The following is a 9,083-nucleotide window of genomic DNA, read 5'->3' as shown; positions in this document are numbered from 1 at the left end:
AAGAAAATTTAAAAGCAAAGATGTAAAAGAGACCAGCTCAAGGGAAAACCTCTTATACACTAGAGGAGCTACTGGACCCAAGGGAAGAGGTCGAGGATTCAACACCGACAACAGGAATTGGATGACATGTCATTATTGTGGTAAAACTGGCCATATTGTCAGTGAATGCTTCCACAAGAAAAGAGCACAGTAGATGCAAAATAACCACCACCAAAATCAATTCATGAATGAAGAAGAAGAAAAAGATACTTCCGCTACCATCAACAACTATGACAAAATGTTTTAAGGAATTTGTTCCCATAGTGGATATTGTAAAAACCCTACCAAAGATGTAAAGTTTCAAGCCTTAACTTGACTAGGCTGCCAAAGAGCTAGTCTCCTGGTCCATGTTTACATGTAGGGGGGGCAAAATCCAGCAAGGGTAGAGACTCATCATTTGAGGGGGGTATTGAGAATAGCAAATGATGTATGCCCATAGAGGCTGAATGTGTGCCCAAAAGAGGCTTGCCCATAAGTGGCTTTGTATGAGAGATATGACAAAGATGTATGCTCTAGAAGCTCTAAGAAGAGATGTCCAAAATCCCATATGCACAGTGAGGTACAGTGGTACTATCCAAAAATCTATAAAGGCATGTACTTGACACTCATTTCAATGTAATGGCACTATCAATTTGATTCACTCAAGATTGTGTTTATGAGTCCAAGCTAATCTATCTTGGAACCTAATTCACTTGAGTTACAATCTCTCATTTTGATAATGTATCGTGTGTTTGATTTGCGTCCACCATAGCTAACTAGCTCTAGATCCATGTTTCTCAACAATGAGTACATCTCATCATTCTAACATTCCCTCTCTCTAGAAAAGATTAACAATATCTTCTAACATTCTTCCTCTCTTCTCAAAATAAAATATAATTTTCTTTTGCAGTACAAAGACTTTCTACCAATCATCTTGGCTACAAGAGTCCTAAGATTACATTTATGAGTGTAGCATGAGACCTTGTCCTCATTGTTGCATAAGATATACATCAATCTTTGCTTGCAATGATTTAAGGGATGTAAGTTGATGATGAAGATCTTTGGGCATTGTTTAAGAGATCCCACATTGCATGGTTTTGATCCTTGTGTGCACTAAATGCCATATGGATCACCACCGAGTGAGGGAGGCCCCTTATTGGATCTATGCACAAAGAGAGCATCACTTGGTGTTGACCCTCCATGGCACTTGAACGTAGTATGGGTCATCACCAAGAAAAGGAGGCTTAGGCTTAGGATTAAGAGTTCCCACATAGCTTATTTTTTACCCTCATACATAGTGAACATAGTATGAGATGCCATCAAGCAAGGGAGGCCCCTCACTAGGTTGGTGGGCAAAGAGTGCCACTTAGTGTTGAAAATCCCTAGCACTTGAATGCAGTATGGGTTACCACCAAGAAAAGGAGGATTCTCCCTAGGCTTAAGAGCTCCCGCATCACTTTTTTTGACCCTCATATGCACTAAATGCCATATGGGTCACCATTGAGTAAGGGAGACCACTCACTGGGGTGGTGAGTAAATAGTGTCACTTGGTGTTGACCCTCCTTAGCACTTGAATGCAGTATAGGTCACCATCAAGAAAGGATATTTCTCCCTAGGCTTGAGAGCTCCCACATCACTTGTTTTTACCCTTGTCTACATTGAATACCATACACAAAGTGAGGGACACCTCTCATTAGGGGGCGGGCAAAGAGCATCACTTAGTGTTGACCCTCATATGCACTTGAACATAGTATGGGCCACCACACTGAGTAAAGGAGACTTCTCTCCAGGTTCAAGATCTCCCACATTGCTTAGTTTTGACCCTCATGTGAACAAAATGCTATATAGGTCAGCATTGAGAAAGGAAGGCCCCTCATTGGGGAAGGGAGCAAAGAACATTGTTTGGTATTGATCTTCATGTGCACTTGAATGCATATGGTTCACCACCAAGAAAAGGAGGCTTGTTTTGAAGCACTTTGTTTAGCTTGGAGAATTAATTATTTTTTTATTTTGGATTTTTTGTTGGGCACTAGAAACAGGAAGATCGAGCTAGTAATTGAGGATGATGTGGAGGAGACCTCAGTAGAAAAGCTATAGATATTCCTCTACAATGTTGATGCTCACTCTCATGCTCCCAAGTTGTCACGCATGTTTAAGTTTCTACTTCCCCTATGGGAATGTGCTACTTGAGCAAATGGAGGAATACCAAAGAACCACATCATCTAGCACAATGATCGTTGATGTAGAGAAATATGTTCATCTGAATAACTTCGCAACCAACAAAGTCACCAGGAGAAAGTTAGCTAGGTTGCTAGATAAATTACCTACCGTGCACACAAAGGCACAAAGAACTACCTAATACACTCAAAGAGGTGTCGTGTATTGCATTCTTCCTTTGTGTTCCTTTTCTACTTGCATCTCCTACCGAATGGGAATGATTTGCAAGGGAATAGGAGACAACCTACTATTATTAATAGAGAGGTTAAAGAGGCAAAGAAGATTGTAGCCTTTGATGCAGAGGAGAAGAGAGCTGAGGCTGCTGAGCAAAGGTAAAGTTTTGATAGATCTCTAGTTATTGTCCCTACCAACCTAGAGGATGCACTACTGCTCAATTCATATGTCGAGGAAGGAGGCATGTCTATCTTTTTCTTGCCTACAGTTACAATGTCAGATGACCAGGACTATACTGGGTGCAAAGCACCAAGAAGAGAGTTTGAGAGGCATAGTAGAAAAGAGCCTTAGGGACTACCTTGAGAGCTTAATGGCTAGAGGGGACTTGTGTTGTATCTAGGGTAGTGAGCTTTAGTACATCTCTCTTGTGGCCCATCAATTGGGTGATGGCAAGATTCGTTTGTGGGATAGTATGCTTCTCAATAGTTCAAACTTGAGTCTACTCAACTGAACTCCATTCATCCGTGATCATAATGACACCATACAATGTACATTACAGCTTGATATCATTTGGGCTGGTGACATACTCAAAATTATTTACAATTTTAACATTTCTTATGTAGGCATTTCCCTCCAAAAACCAAATTAAGAATTAACAAAAGCACCAACTAGGCATAAACTATATTACTTATTTTCTTGTACTACCAAACTGTGCTTTTACCCACCAAGGGCTAATTTTTCCCTAAATTGCAATTTCTTTTTCAATGGTACATTCTATAAATTGCACAATGCTTTCTCTCTCCTCAATTTTTACAAGGCCAAAAATTGACCTCAAATCTTCCCTAATGAAATATTTGAAGCTTCTCACATACTATAGAAAGCAAGAGTTTTTGAAATGCAGATGACTTATTGAGTGTAATGAAACCAAAGATTCCTTGGCAATAGAATTAGACTGATGGATCTAAAAGAGTCAAGGGTTTCCTGAAACCCATATTTTACCTTTTCTTTGTTTAGTTTGTAAGCATTCTAAAAATCTTTGCTTTGCAAGATAGTTTAGATATTCCCCTTTCCTTTTGTGGGTAACCATTTATATGGTTTTTGCCAAAGATGATGTATTACATAATGTGTTTGTATATTTAAGCTTAAATTTATGCTAAGTTTGCCTATAGAATCATTGAAAGATGTATAATAAACTATTTACTTTGGCTCTTCCTCCATGTCTTATGTGCAAGAAGTATTTTGTTCTTACCTTGTAAGGTGATTTTTCCATGACTTGGGTTGACCAGATAGATAAGCTTCCAGATTGTTTGATGAAATATGGAGCATGGTTATACAAAATATGTTACATAGTTAAAAAATAAAAAGAGTTAGTTAAAAATCTTATATGAGTTAGGCAATGAAGAAAAATAACAATGCTAACATCTTACCATATAGTGAGTGGTGTTGATTACGCCAAAGTTTTAACATAACAATGCTAACATCTTACCATATATTGAGTGGTGTTCATTACACCAAAGTTTTAACATTGCCTTTTTGAAAAGGTTCAATTGGACTTTGAAGTCTTTGAGATCGTCATCTTTTGAAATCAATTTCATTACAATAAAAATTTATTCTACCTAGTGTTTCCCAAACTTTAGCTTTTCTATTCAAATCCTATCCATTATCAGCATGATCCTTGATTGCATTATATCGGGATTTTCATTTATTGTATTTAATTATTAAACCCCCATTTTTAGAGTTTATATTGCTAAGTTTTTTATGAAAGCCTAGGAATCTTTTAGCCTTCACCCCACTAATAGATGGCTTTTTTGGGACACAATTTCTATCCTTGGACTTTTAAAGATTTGGTTCAATAAAAACATTATCTCCATGAAAATAAATTGTAGATAAAACTTGCTTGATCTTTGTTATAACATCTTGTCTAGCAAATAAAGGTTTTATCTTCCAAGCAAAACCTATGTAAAGATGAACAAGATTTTCAATTATTTTGCAAAGTGTATGGTGTTCATCTATGAGCATTGGCCAAATCAATATCTAAAGTGACATGAAGTGTGGGTCTTTGATATCCCTAAAGGGGCTCTATTCCATTTGTTTGAGCTTAATTGTGTAGCTAGAGACATGCAATATAGGAAAACTTGGAGCCCATAATCTTAGAGGAGTGACAAGCTATATGGCGATTTCAAAGGAACTCAACGTATGGCACATATTCTATTCATGTGCATGTTGTTTTTTGAGGTATGGACTTAATTGGGACCACCTTAGAATATCTCCTAGTTTATAAAATTCTCACAAAAGAGGAGCTACATGTTGCTACTAGGTTTGGAAAAGGAAGTCTACTACTTAAAGTTACAAAACATTTACCTCTGCTAGCAAAGCTACCATGACTCCTTGTTAACTAAAGAAGTGACACATAAAGGAGCATAATATGTTGGCACAAATGAAACATAAATTTTAGATTGTATCCCAAAGCATAATTAAATCCCAAACCAATTACATTATTTGTATTAATTTGCTCTAGAGTTTTCTCATTTATACTATACATAGACTTGAGTGTCTTCAAGTCACCAACTATGTGCCATTCGACCTTTTGTTTCTAAATCCCATGACAAATAGCTCTTCTTGTGCTTGTTGACTCTTAATCACATTAGGTATTGAAGTTTGATGGAAACCCAATAATGTATATCAAATTCCTCTATATCTACTTCAAAAGATCCTATCCACCAAATATTGTGTTCAGATTGAACGCTAAATAGCATTGAATCACTACAATGACTTGATGAAAGTGCTCTATTCATCAAGATGATTATCATATTTTACCCATAGTAGTTCCAAAGGATATTCTTGAGAAGAAGGAATTCAAAAAAGTAAAGAGACAATGCTTGGATTCTTTTATTAAGCATCATTCATTGGATTCTAAGCTAGTGTAGAAGACTTTAGATAGTATCAGTATTAGTCAACATACATATATACAAAATTTTCAACTAATGCAATCAAATATGAAACAAGATCAATTACACAATTATTGACTTCCAAGGCCATCTATGGTGAAGAATACCAAACAAAGAGTTAATGGATAAAGTGATGGAAGTTTTGGTGAATCTTCCCATATCAAAGTCAACTTAAAGAGCAAGAATAAGGAGATTCTTTTTAGTGAATTTAATAATACTTTTCTTAATCTATCTATATTATCATGTTTGATAATCTAACACTATGGTTTATCTTTAGAAGAGGCACAAGGAGTAGCTAGGTTTGTGATTAAACATGATTAAAGTGAGATTTTAAAGTGTACAAAACTAGAAAGCTTCTATGCCTTTGAAGCATATCTCTTACTTACATTTGAATGAAAAAGAGATCTAAACCGGATCAACACCATAACTTAGATACTATTATAAGCAAAGTTATATTCAACACATCTTTAGTAAAAAATGGTATGCTTTGATACATTTCTCTAATGGAGCGATTTTTCTATTGACAATTCTATAGTTTTTACAACTCATTTATGTGTTTTGTTAACAAGTGATTCTCCAATCTAAGAACATCCTTCTCTATAATAAAATTAAGTGTGTAGCCCAAAAATCCATTATAACCATCACCAATAAATCTTATCAAGAGGAGCTATTATAAAAAGGAGAAATACAAATTTTTATAGGATCTCTCGGATATAATCTTCCATCCAATCAAAGATTAATATTTTTCTTTCCTTCAAATCAAAACACATGTTTCATGGACTCTGAAATAGTGTTTTGTTCTATTCTTTTCGTGATTGGTTCATACTTACATTCTAGCTAAATGTGAAGATGATGGAGAGGTCTTTTAACAATGTTACAAAGATCATTGGATGATTGATCCATAGCTAAGGATGTGATCTGTAACTTTGAATATGAATACTATGTGAACACAAGAAAGAAGAAGAATAAAGAAGTATCTAGCAAGAACAAGAAGAAGAAAAAGAAGAAGAAGAAGAAGAAGAAGAAGAAAGAGAATGAGGAAAGCACGACATAACCAAAAATAAAAAAAATTCAAATTGAATATTCACTTTCACAAGGTAAGATCTTCATTAAGTAAATCATTATCATCTGTATGGTGGCCTACATTTTTAGGTTTGATGCAAGCCATGAGAATATTATGATAATTTTTTTTAAAATTTTAGATATACTTATTTATCAAAGTATAAACTTTAAAATTAATATTTATTCTCTAAAATATTATTTTTCTTTATGATCTCTCACAAGGCACTTTCAAGACCTCAAATCTCTCCTAATGCATATACAGGTGGTAGAGGCGAGTCTCAAGGTAGGAAAAGCCATAGAGGATGTGATAAATAAAATGTAGGTTTTTATTAATAGAGAATGCTATAATTGTAGTCAAAAAGATCATATTGTATCTGACTTTCAAGAAAAGAGAAGAGGTGGAAACAATAGAAATGAAGGAAGTTAGCATAGTGATTATGCATCTTCCAGCATAATTAGGTTGATAATGAGGTTGTTTATTATGCAACAAATGACAAATATAATGAATAATAATACATAAAAAATAATGTCAATGTACGGTATGCATATGTATGTATCTCTAACTATATAATATCTTGAAAATCCTAAAATGTCTAATTTTGTGGAAACATATAACAATACAGTACATCATGTTTCTCAACTTGGGAGTGTCCCATCATTGTCTATGCAAGATGAAAAGTTAATTGTTTGGTTGATATGCTACATGTGCCTAACATCACAAAGAGCCTAGTTTCTATTGGGCAAATGGTTAATGATTGCAAGCTCAATTAGAATAGCTACTTTGTAGAAGATTTTAGGAATGGATGTAAACTAATTTCAAAAAGGAAAACATGTGGAAAGAATGTTTACTTAGATGTAATTGTGTAATTGAAGACTACTATAATTGCACAATGTGCGAGAGTTATAGTTTTTATCAACATTTTGCAAGTAAATGTGTGATGGTTGAAGAATATGAAGTAACATGAAATTGTGATAGGCTTACTTAAATTTAAAGTGGTTGATATGTAGAAAATATACGAAGCATGACAATTTGAAAAAATGGGGTAAAAAAATATTCTATCAATGGTTGGGTGTAAGTATTATGCAATCTTTATTGATCATTATACAAGAAAAGTATGGGTATATTTCAAGAAGAAGAAAAGTGAGGTATTCTCTTACTTTTGGGATTTTAAAATTCTAGTTGAGACACAAATAGCTGTGCAAATTAGGTATTGAGGTCAAATAAAAAGGGGAGTACCTCTCCAATGAATTAAGTACTTTTTCTGAAACAATATGGAATTGAGAGGCCGTTTATATGCAAGTACACTCTTGGAGCTCTCGAGAGAACACCAAGAAAACAAGGATCTTATTGCAAGAAAAACTATATTGTATTCATCAACAAGCTTATTTTCATTCTTTATATAACCATAATAGGAAAAAGAACACCATGCACAACAAATCTTCACGATGCATCATAGAAAGAATCTCCTACAGCCTTATCTTTAACAAAATTGATCACATTCTTTGTATTCTTCTTAGAATCCATAAAAAAAGAACAAAAACATAAACTAATGCTCCACTTTGAATGGAATTTCATCACATAGTATTCATCTTCAATGTCTTCATAGTCTTCTCTCAATCTCTCATGTAGATACAATATTTTTTAGCATAGAAATGACTATCTCTCATACTCTATCTCTCTCACAAATATCCACTTAATAGTACATAATAATAATAATAAATAATCCTCAATAACCCTCTCTTGGTTTTGGATACCTCTCCCAAGATGTATGTCTAAATATGAAGAGTCACTAGAGCCACTATAGTGTCCCTTGAGAGCTCACTACTATCACAGTCATTATAGTCTTCACTTCAAGTCTTCTTCAGCTACTTCTTCTACTTATTTGAGATATTTTGAGCTTGTATTCTTCCTCTTCCAAGATTGTAAAATATTTCTCAATATAAACATCCATCTATCATAACATTCATATAGAAGCAAACATAGGCTTACAGAATAGAGACAGAGGTTCTATAGAACACTACAGAGGGTCAACAGAAGGCATAATAACCATATAGCTTTAACCAAAACTATTTCTTACTATCCAAAACCATCCAACACACTCTCAATCATTCCTCGAAAGTCTTATTCACAATCCTAATCTCACAAACAGAAAAAAAACAGATAAAAATAGAGGCAAAACAGACCCTATCAGAACCAAGCAGAGATATTACACTCATATTACAAAACTTATTATAACATCATATCTCAACCAAAAACCATCATGAGCTTCTCAAACAAACTCAACCCATCCCAATGCATTTCAAAACACTTCCAATTCAATTAATAAACCCTAAAAATTGACCATTCAGCTCACAAGAACAACAAAAATTAGCCCAAAAAATAAATCATTTCAACACGCAACATATCCCCACACTTAATTAGGGAGCATCCTCATGACCATGAAACAAGGAAGAATACTAAGCCCAAAAACTCATCATTGCATTGTTGAACATCGATCAATCAACATTCACAACAAATCTCGATCCCATCAATCTTCAAAATAACCTAGATCTAACAAAAAATTTGAGGAAAGAAAAATACCTTAAAGTATAAATCAATCCTTAGTATACCAAACGAGAACCAAACAAATTAGTAAAGGATATAGGAGTGTTCTGCATTGCAAT

Source organism: Lygodium microphyllum, chromosome 26 (assembly GCF_053477565.2).
Source record: "Lygodium microphyllum isolate KBCC chromosome 26, Lygodium_microphyllum_v1.1.10, whole genome shotgun sequence".
Classification (NCBI taxonomy): domain Eukaryota; kingdom Viridiplantae; phylum Streptophyta; class Polypodiopsida; order Schizaeales; family Lygodiaceae; genus Lygodium; species Lygodium microphyllum.
The sequence above is the reverse complement of the archived record's forward strand: the minus strand, read 5'-3'. Positions refer to the sequence as shown.